The sequence below is a fragment of the Zootermopsis nevadensis genome, unplaced genomic scaffold (assembly GCF_977971745.1).
Source record: "Zootermopsis nevadensis isolate Lab colony 2312 unplaced genomic scaffold, Znev_1.0 Znev_ptg000015l, whole genome shotgun sequence".
NCBI lineage: Eukaryota > Metazoa > Arthropoda > Insecta > Blattodea > Termopsidae > Zootermopsis > Zootermopsis nevadensis.
Window position 1 is genome coordinate 8,067,302 of NW_028259147.1, and position 11,649 is coordinate 8,078,950.

Below are 11,649 nucleotides of genomic sequence, written 5' to 3' on the forward strand. Positions count from 1 at the left end.
TCAATGCGTCGATTAAAACCTCTAGCCTTATCCTTAACCCTTTAAGACAATACAATTCAGTAACTTTGCAACTAAAATTGAATTAGAATAAGAATTCAGAAGTTGGAAAAGGAGAGGCAGATGCATAATGTGCAGGCAGGTACGGAGTATTACAAAGTGTTATCTTGTATTCTTTACGCAAAACACTACCAGAGATACGCCATTATCAGGAGTTGCAATTACATAGAGAATCTTTCTCAATGACGATCCAGTGCATACCGGCTTCTACTTCTTTTGTAAGACGTCATCACAATGATAAACTCTTTTGCCATTATTGCACAAAACTAACACAAAATTTGTATGTCTGTGTATGTTTAAAATATGACTCTTGAGATTTTGAACTGAAATATTTGCTGTATATGTATCGCGCTGTGTCGAAGTGGTAAAAGTGCAGGTGTTTCGAAGGACAGTATTTCCTTCTTCTTCAGGGTCACATTAATACGAGAAAAATAAATCAGCGAGAAAACGTTTAAGAGTCTGCTTTGAAGGAAAGCATCCTGTTTGCAGTCTCCGTCGTATGTAGGTCGTGGTGATCGTGTTTGTGTTGTCAAATTCTCTTATCAGGTCTCAGATTGCCTTCGAATTCTGATTTCCCGATCTATCACTCCTTTGACTCTAGTAGTTATCTCAGGACAAGGACGATAGTAGTAATAATAATAATCTTTATAATGATTACTATTGTTATGTAAGGCAGAATTTTAACGTTGGCCGCTTCTGTTATCAGAGCGTCCTTGGAATTCAATCAGTCGCTGCTCTAATTGTGGGAGTTACGAGGCCGTTCTTCCCAAGTTCCACGTCAAACTTCTTTACCGGGCTCAGGGGTGTCCATTCAGATCACGCATTTTCTAGTGATAATAAAGTGTGTGGAAAGTACAGCTTTCAAACGTGTTACATATGTGTTGTTGAAATAACTAATCTTCTAGGATTCTTTCATTCTTGGTTTAATGTATTTAACGACACTTTTTTAATTCTAAAGGGCACTGACGATGGTGTGTTACAATCTGGATCACTAAATTCTTGGACTGTTTATCGTCTGTGTTTTTAAAAAGAACACTAGTGATTGAGGTTATAAGTTTCTTTACGCTTTAGTGAGAGCGAAGAACATCTTGTGGACCCGTCCATGTCTGTATGTGTGTTGAATTTTTCCTACGTGTGTAGGCAACATACGTAGCCGCGGGTTGTGCATCAATGGAACCAGAGGCCCTAGTGTTGTAACCGAAACGTCCATACACCCACCTCCTTATTATGCGTTCGTCATACGAAATTTGTGTTTAACATCTTCAGACTGTGCACGAATAAGAGGATGCAGACCAGTGTTCACGGTCGCGTGTTAAAACGGCTTTGACATGCAGCGCTCCGTGTGTGTTCCAACCCCACCCCATATTTAAATGCAGATGGAAATACCAATAACTGTCATGAATATAACTTTTTATCCAAGGAAGAATTGTTGAAGTGGAAGGAAGTATGTGCAATTTTCCGAGATATCGTAAAAACACAGTTCCCTTATTAATTCCATGAGAACTTGGTAGTAATTTTGACCTTGGTACTGAAATTCTATTAATAATTTATACTAAGTTTGTATAACGTATAGGCAATTTTACGAAAACCAAAATTAATGTATAACTTCGGCTTCATGTTTGGCTGTGTCGTGTGTTGAAGGTGTTCCGACGTTTCGACAAACATCGCAGTTGCAGTCTTCGGGAATTCTCCTTTCGGTCAGGTGTAACCAGCTGTGACATAGAATTTGTTCAGATTGTTTTCCGGGTTGTTTCGCTTGTAGTCTTCTGGTAATAAGGTACGACTCGTATTTTAGGGGAGATATGGTTTAAACTTGAAGATGGAGGCGGCATATTCTCCGAGTCGTTGTGGAACAACCGGAAGACAAACCGGCTTAAGAACCCAGAAAACCACATTCTGAGGTTTAATCTAAATCACTAACGAACTAATGAAATAACTGTCTGACGAACTGACAAACTATGTAACTGACAAATGACTAAATAACTAAAGCTCTGAATAATTAACTGACCGACTAGACTGATTTTTACTTATCAAATCTAAAACTTCTTGACGATGGTGAAGAGTCAATTGAATAAAAATTTACTTGGATATTATCCATCGTCTAGTAAATATAAAAACGTAAAAAACGACGTTTCGGAGATGGGACTCTATCTCCGTCTTCAGGTTCCTACACAGTTGGGCCCACTAGATAGAGCTAATCCGGTCCGGAGATAGGGATTAGCTCTATCTAGTGGGCCCAACTGTGTAGGAACCTGAAGACGGAGATAGAGTCCCATCTCCGAAACGTCGTTTTACGTTTTATATTTACTAGACGATGGATAATATCCAAGAAAATTTTTATTCAATTGATTTTTACTTGCTGAAGTCCGTCGTGTAGGCCTGTTTTAGAGTTCGAGAAACATCTGTTTTTATGGAAATCAAAACCACAGAGGCACTTGAGGCACTGCACGTTCACAGTTTGTTTAATTGAGGTCGAATTTGTTATTGTCTTCCAATTGAAGTCAGTATCTCACATAGTGGTGTACGAACACAGTACCGTGTTTATTTATTGTTTCATTAACGTGTGTTCTGTGACTTTATCCTGCTCAGTTCGGCCATCGTCAGAACACTTTGTGAATCTGTTTACATGTGACTTCAGCTTTCTTTGATCCGTTCTAACATTATTTTGTGAGTTTTCAATTTCTCGCTTCAGCGAGTATGAAGTTGACTGTCTTCTGGATTGTTGCGCCGTGTGGTCTAGTTGAAGTCTACCGACGTTTCAGAGATGCTTGCTGCCCCCATCATCAGAGCTGTCTCTTCTACCAGACAACAACCCGGAAGACAGCCATCATCACAGTTTATTTTGTTTGATTCTCTTAGAGTGAAAGACGGAGTTAGCACATGCACAAACTTATATGTAATCTGACCTGTCATCCTTATATAAATGTGTGTCTTTTGTCAAACAAGACAGAAAGATAATTTACGTTTTGGTCCTAATAATATCATGCATTTCGTGAGTTTGTTCACAAGTATCAGTTTCTGTATCATCAGTTTTGATCCAAGCACTGTGACGGTTGTAGAAGAGTTACTGAATATGAAGATATCCGTCTTCTGGGTTATTGCGCTGTGTAGTCTGGTCGATGTTAACCAACGTTTCAGAGGTCATACTGCCTCCGTCATCAGGGCGTGATGACGGAGGCAGTATGACCTCTGAAACGTTGGTTAACATCGACCAGACTACACAGCGCAATAACCCAGAAGACGGATATCTTCATACTCACCGTTGTGAGGACCTCAAGTCTTACACAGTTACTGAATAGTTTTACGCGTTTGTGCCCAGGTGCTAGTTTTGTGCGGCAGAGGCAGACGGACATGGACCAGTCCTCAGTAAACACATGTGTGTCATACAGCTGCAGAAATTTCCTCGCGATTAATTTTTGCAGCCGTCTGTGAAGCTCATGTACATCCCAATGAAGCGTGAATCACTCACAGCAGCGACAGACGCTTAAATATTGAACACCGGAAATGTGTCCTCCACGGACCGCTCAAATCTTCCAAATGTACTGTTTGCTGTTTTGGATACTGCGTCAGCCTTGGTATTTATTTATTGCTTATACAGATGAACCAGAAATGTAATTCTGTAGTTTATGAATTAGGCCATACAACACAACAAACAGTGTTTAAAATAAATGTAATAGATATTAATGGAATCTATATTTTATGTCACGCATCAGCATTTATATGACAAGCCATTTTTTGTATAATCGTTGGTAAAATTCGGTTTCATCGTCTTGAAAGTAGTGAACATATTGGATAAATAAGAACCAATATCACATTCGCACAATAACGTCCAGTTGTCAGAAATTTTGCGGGCTATAGACTAGACCGGGATTCGATTCTCGTCAGTGACAAGAATTCTTACCACCAGACTAGCATTTGGACTCACTCACCCTCCTATGCAGTTAGTGCTGGGAGTTCTTTTCCTGGTTGAAAGCAGCTGCAGCGTGAGACTGACAACTCAGCTTCATCAGAGACGAAGTCTAATACCGGGTGTCCCAAAAATATTTATACATATCAAAAACTTCTGTGGCCACTTGTCAGTCTGTTGCTGACTCTCAATTGTGCCACGAATCTTTTGAACATCTACGCTAGATTCGCTGATTTACCAAGTGCCAATGCTGACGTATGTAATGGTCTGTTTTTTTTTCTTCAAAATGTCTCTATTTCGTTACCTGAATCTTTATAGACATGTTTAGGACACCTGTATACGGAGCACGCAAGTCCGCGCTCCATTGAGCTAACATGCTACGACTTAGGAGACAACGTTAAAGACTTTCTTCTTGTTTTTATGGAAGTGTGTTATAGTAATTTTAATGTGGACATTATCCATCATCTCAGTCTTTCGTAACGGGATATGTTTCCGTCACCATGCGTGCCTCTAGTGGATGAACGGTATCACTAAATCCGACAGCCCTCTAAAGCCCAGTGGGTACTATATGTACCACCTGCTTTAACAACCAGTAACTCTGTATTTTGTGTTTGTGGGTCTTGCAAACTGAGATTATTTCCTTAAACATCATTTACCTGTTAATCTCTGAAACGGTGAAGTGTTGCGTTTTCTTTGTGGTACAGTCTAAATTGTTGCGTGTTATTTGGATTATCTTTCGCTTCGAAAGTTTAGAGTTCATCGCAATCACTGGACTCAGTATCCAGTGACTTGGTTCCTCTCTCTCAGGCACTCCCGATGCCACTGTCGCTTACGCACACGCCTTGCAGACGTATGGGTGGAATTGTGATATGGCTCCACGTATTCTTAAAATTGGCGCTGCATGGAGGTTGGTGGCCATCTTCGTGGGCCAGTTCCTTTACCTCCAGGGAAAGAACTTTGGCATCCCATTAGGTGGGCCCGAAACCCAGTCGTCGCTTTTTTCTCAAACATCCTTCGTTCGATAGAAAGGGCTGGAGTTTCACAGCCATGTGATATTAGGCCTATATTTATTTTCTTAGCTAGGATATCGGAAGATAAAATAGTCTAAACTGAATGTTTTTTTCTCAGAATTTAATGTACTTAATTTTCATGTGAATGCCATTGCAGATATAACAAATGCTTCTGAAAATGGCTTATTGCGTCGCATTATTGATAACTCGAAGACAAAAAGATCGATGTCACGTTCAATTGTAAAAGTATGTTACACACCTTTGTTATTAATGATGCAATGCAGATATTATTTTGCGTGCGTGACGTCAATTCGTAATAAACACGCAGTTGATGCACAAGCGGTCGGCCACTACTTCGAGTACCTGACATGCAGGCGGGCGCTGTGAGCGAGGTCGACCGTAATTTAACATGTGGTTTTGGACTAGTGTAACATGAGCCTTATACTTTTATACAAGTTCATAACATTATTTCTGTTAGTATCCTGTACTATAATTATCCGTCTGTAATTTGCATTTGTTTCCTGGTAATTACAGTATCGAAACGACATACTTCTATATTACCACCATTAGTACCGTATGAACTTCATCGCGGACGTAACGTTGTTTGATATCATTAGCTTATGCGCTCTGGCTATAGCTAGACGGCTGCAAATCGATTACAGTTAAGGGCGCGGTATCCCCCCCTCCCCGTTTCCAAGTTGAGACGGGTTTGAGACACATTTAGCCTTCTCACCGATATGCACCGGAGCGTGAAGCTGTGTTTCACAGCCATCCTGTGTTTTGTGTAAGAATAATACGTGAAACACGGACTTCTGGAAACACGTGACGAAGCAAACCGGGGATGCTGGATTAGCGGGACTCTGGCAACATTTGTCGCTGGAAACACGGAATACAAGAAACCTGGAGCACTATAAACCTGAAATGCTGGAAACCTTTGATCCTGGAAACCTGGAAACAATGACAGCTGGACACAAAACCTCCACTGACTTGATATAACCTGATCTGAAGTAACAACTAAACTAACCTAACCTAACCTTCACCAACCTATCTTAATCGCAGCTAACCTAACCTAAACCAACTAACGGTACCTAACGTAACGTAATGTAAGCTAAGCTACCCTAACCTGGACTGTTGCGGTACTAGAATCTTGGAATATTGCGAACCTGGAACTCTGGAAACATGGAACGTTTGAGACATGGGACACTAGAAACACTGGACCCTGGAAACACTGAACACAGGAAACCTGGAGCGCTGGGAACATACATACATTTAATCCTAGAAAACCGGAACCACGGCCATATTTCATCATCTGCAATGTTCATAATAAGGCATACTGCGACAGAGAACCATAATTTCTTCGGAATTCTGTTGTGTTTCTGTAACGCACCACACTCTCAAAGCCTGGTATAGGAAGCTCTTCGATGGTTTATTCAGCATTTGCTACACTTCCTTTATTTACCTCGTTAAGACTTTGAATGCAGTAACGTAGTAAATATCATGAGATAAACAGTTTTGCTGAGTGCATTTTGCAGGTATATGCTCATACTCTACAACTTTTTTCCAGTTCGTGGAACATCTGGACGTCATAGTACTCTATGCGTAACGGCATGAAAATGGTATTTTTATGCCATTATTAGAACTAAGAATAATATTGCAAGGGGAAAATGTTTCATGTTATATTGTCTTCGCATCTTTTTTTAAACTTTCACGTCGCAAGAATGCTTAAAGTCCTCTCTTGCGATCAGCCGAGTCAGTGCTGAGTCAAAAACCAACATTTCTGAGGTCTGATGATGGAAACAGAGATAATCTCTTAAACGTTGGTTTTTTACTCAACATTGACGTGGCTGATCGCCTGAGAGTATTTTTTTATATTTAATGTCATGGACGAAGTTCTTTTGATATTGAGGTGATATGTGATATTTTACAACTTGATATATCGGGCTCTTCATTCAGGTTCTTAATGTAGGCCACTTTGATTGTCTGGAGACATAACTGGCAAATCCGATTTCGCACAGATGGAAAACGGAGAAAATTTTATCCATTTTCTTGCGTGTTGGGAAAAGACCACCATTAATCGATTTCGGTGACGGAACACGTCGGTATAGCTTACGGACCACCAGTCTTCCGCTGGAGCGTAGTTTGGGGACCACTGTTAGTCTTTATACCACAGTGTTTGCACATGATCTATTCGTTCGGAATAACAATACATTCTCATGAGCTCTTTTACTCCTGCCACAAATAACAAGTTAAATTATATTTTGAAAATATAAGTTTATATACTAGCCTACTTTGTGTATCCGTCTTATCAAGGCGTTTTAATTACGTCCGTCTTATTTTCAGAATTACGTATTTGTTTCCAAATACACGTCGATAAATTCTGCTTCTGTTAAACTGTGCTGCCATTAATATGAAGATGCCTTTAGTTCCCAGTGGTATTTCCAAAATTCTGTATTAAATTAAGAAGCCAATCGAACAAACACAGAAGTCAAGAATGAAAGAGGGACTGTACTTTTCTTTTTGCGCAGAATCACACAAAAGGATTCATCCATACACACACAGACAGCACATAATGTATATCGTGGAAAGATGTCGGTCCTTCGGAAATCAGTGAAAAAACCCAGTAAAGCTAATGGAGGCAGTGAACAGCTACGAAACGTCAGCCAGTTTCCACCAGACCACGCGGCACAAGATCCCAGAAGATTATCGTTATCATATTCCCCGTATTCCTGAAATCTGAGCGTTTAAACCTGGCCTTGACCTGCTGATGGCGTGCAAGGCTGAAATTCAGTGCTACCCGTTATTTCCTAAGAATAAGAATCATCATAAAAGTGTACTAACAGAAATTTATTTACATAAATTTTAGCCTGGAATGATTTACATGTAGGTTCACTTGTAGAGTACGTGTAAATGTATTTTCAAAATAACTCGTTTCCTGTTATTCATTAACAGGTCAGGCTTTCTGATTTTGTCCGATTCAGGATTAATTCTGAAACAGTAAAAATGTTCAGATAAGCGAAGATACTCTTTGGATGAGCGGTCATGGCATGAAGATGGTTGTCTCCTGGGTTGTTGTGCCGTGTAGTCTGGTAGAAATTTACCGGCGTTTCAGAGGTCCTTGCAAGACTACGCGGCGCAACAACCCAGAAGACAGCCATCTTCAGACTCACCGCCGTGAAAACCTCAAATCATACTACCATAACATCTCTGTCTCTACCATTATAACACAGGAAAATACCAACTAAAGCAAATAAATAACCGTGCTCGAAAGGTTTCGAACCTGGAATTCTAAGCTGCGCGCGGTTTAAGACCATGTGCTGTTTGGGATCGGCTGGTTAAAGTAAAATCTTTGCATCGAATATTTGTGTTTTGCAGTTACAGTTAGGGTACATACACGAGAAAGTTTATGCAATGCATGCTGCATGAATTTTACTTTCTCATATGCGCCGTATAAGAGAAAGTCGTATTGTGATGGTGAAAATATTGAGCTGGAAACTTCAACGATCCGACACGTTTTAGTGACCTGTGTACTACTAACTGTCAAACATGCACGTGTTTCCGGACCAATTTTATGTTCGGTACTTGTGGACCGGGCCAGATCGTCGATGGGATTGTATTTATTTGTTTATGGTTATTTAACGACGCTGTCATCAGCCCATATTACACAACGTCGAATTATAGTGTGGTTAATGAATAATGTATTGGAAAGGACATGGGAAGAATCCGCCGTGGCCTAGTTTAAGGTACTACCCAAGCTTTTGCCTACAGGGACTGAGGAAAACCACGATGAAGCTTAGTCAGGATAACCTGTCGTCGAGCCGAATTTGTAATTAGTGACCTTCCGAAAACGAAGCAGGAATGCTAATCACTCGGCCACTACGTTCTGTGCAAAAATGTTTTAAAGACACACATTTGTTTACTTACACCTCTTGTGGAGAATTTTATGTATTTGTACATATTTTATGTTTTAATATTATATTTCGGTAAGACTTGTTTCAAATTATGTATAATCTCATCCAACAGTAGAGTCTAATTCATTTTATGAATTAACAATTTTGGCCTCCTACGTGGACGATCATACTTCTAAACCCTTTTCGGGCCACATTTTTATTACATGCAGTTGCAAATGTTACAGAAATTCTTGTTGTGTCTGGGGGAACTTGTTAGAAAAGTGCAGATTCTGCCTCCTTGACTTTGTAAGTTACATCCTCAAAGTTTCGCACCATTGCCGTATTTGTTATTGCTGAATTGTAAGCAGTGTGTCATATATAGTTTGCAGATATCACCATTCGGAATTTCATGCCTAACACAAGTTGGTATGCAAGTGTTAAGTTAAGCTAATTTGATCGAAGCCGCATTGTCGTTTTACGTTTACAAATAATACAAATTAAAAAATATATAATAAAAACAAAAGTTCCGCGTATTGTGAAGATCTACTAAGCCTATACATCATTTCAGTATCCTCTCTATTAAGAGGCGCTAATGTCGCTGACAGCTGTACCAGCTCACTGCTCTGCTATAGGTAGATTCAAATAGTCTAGTACACTACAATTCAAAACCGTAAATGTACAACAGATACGGGCTTGTTCCCAGCATCTTCAGCCATGAAGTTCAGTGCAAGACATTTACCTCAGATGATGCTACGAAAGGACTGACACATTAACTGGAATCTTCCGCTGGAACCGCAAAGTTTGTCAGGGAAACCTTGCATCACATAATATCTTATCATTCCAATCTGTTAAATCGCCAGAATTATTACGGGTCATGTAACGGTGTTCTCAAGGTGGCGTAGCGAGCAGTTTAAAATACGGTAATTCTACAGAAATATCTTGATAAGCTTAAATACTTACGAAAGCTTTAAAATATCGTTGCTACATAATACGACTTTCCATATGATGTTCTTTGATTAATGCAAGGCCAATATCAAGTGAATAATATAGATTTCTGTCTTCTGGGTTGTTGCGCTGTGTAGTCTGGTCGATATTAACCAACGTTTCAGAGGTCATACTGCCTTCGTCATCAGGGCGGTGAGTATGAAGATTTCTGTCTTCTGGGTTGTTGCGCTATGTAGTATGGCAGATGTCCACCAACGTTTCAGAGGTCATACTGCCTCCATCATCAGGGCGATGAGTATGAAGATTTATGTCTTCTGGGTTGTTGCGCTGTGTAGTCTGGTCGATGTTTACCAACGTTTCAGAGGTCATTCTGCCTCCGTCATCGCCCTGATGACGGAGGCAGTATGACCTCTGAAACGTCTTACATGAATAATATAGGTTTGGAAGTTGCAGAAACAATATATGAGATTGTAACAGTTACCGAACTTAGGAGTCTTTCCAGTGTTCCATGTTTCCAAGAAAGATCAGTTGGTTAATGCTGTTTAGGTAAATAATCGCTGTCAATTAAGATAATCGTATGAAACCCATAAGTACACTCTGTTGGAAGAATTCAGAATTATTAGTTGTTGAAGTAGATGGTACAGTATCGTAAAAATTGCTCTTGAAAAGGTTAAGCCCGACAGCAGAAATAACATACTATACGCCCTTGTTTAGAGGCCTAGACACACTTTGAAAAAGTTCAACGGGCCAAATAAGATGGGTGGTTTGTTGGCCAATGTGAATATCTAGCTTAAACCGTGTGTTTGTAACCCTCCATCCCCCCCTCCGTTTCCGTCGGAAACGTGTTTAGTGGACTGCTCCCCCTCCGTGCTTAAGCCTTCAGCCCCATTTGACAGCACATACTGCATAAAATGTCTATGATGTCGCATTCAGCTGTCTGGGACAATGGTGTAGACCAGTGGCATTCAACCTTTTTTGTTCGCGTACCCCCAGATATAATATCTCTTCAACTTTCTACCCCCAAAGTTGTTGGTGTATAATTCAAGTTATACATAGTATATAATCTACATCTAAAATAAAATTAAATTACATTTCTGATTATTTAGTGTTTATCATAAAATAATATATATTGTAACGTGGGACGGTATTTACGACCTAGATTGTCAACCCTGGATTATTCACGTCTGCTGCCTCGAATCTGGTTGGATTGTAAGAGACCAATGTCCTCCAGCAATAATCGATTTAATCAAACTAAAACGTATTTTACAGCACAAAATGATCTACTCTACAACACACTTCACCTAAGAGCGATTCACAGCTCAGCTCTCTTCGCACTCTCCTTCCACACTCTCCTCCTACACTGCTCTCTAAGCCAACCAACCAACCAAAAAGCTAACTGAGGGCGGAGGCCTGCGCAAGCGCAAGCATCGTCCCTACCTAGGTGAAACCATTCCTGCGCACAAGGCGCATTGCTGGAAATGGTAAACAGTCTTAATATAAGAAACGGATATTTTGCTATCGCTAACAGGGTTACGTCGTGGCGGGAGCCTCGACCATTCAAACTGGGATCCATTGCTGCTGATGGGAGGTCATCCCGTCAGGCAAGTTGTCCAAAGGAATTTGGTTGGTTGGATCTCCGGGGTTTGAACCCAGAGAGGGAGGGGCCGTTTCGGCTGAAGGCCTCTGCGGCATGGGGGAAAGATCACTTCAGCTGATGGCCTCCGTGATCGGGGTGGGGGTGGCGGGCCGTGCCCCTATTAAGTTATACCCTGGCATTCGCCTTACAACTGAGGAAAAGCACGGAAAACCTCAGTCAGGGTAGCCGAGTAGTCTAACCACTCGT

At 40.6% G+C, this 11,649-nt stretch overlaps 1 long non-coding RNA gene across 1 annotated transcript; it reads right to left on the reverse strand.

Annotated features, from left to right (window-relative positions):
- Positions 1 to 7,843: 7,843 nt before the first annotated feature.
- LOC147873808 (uncharacterized) lies at positions 7,844 to 11,159 on the reverse strand. The gene is made up of 3 exons (XR_015535197.1): positions 11,108 to 11,159; positions 10,288 to 10,403; positions 7,844 to 7,960 (listed from the first exon to the last, which is right to left on the reverse strand). It is a non-coding gene; the product is annotated as an uncharacterized LOC147873808 (long non-coding RNA).
- Positions 11,160 to 11,649: the final 490 nt, after the last annotated feature.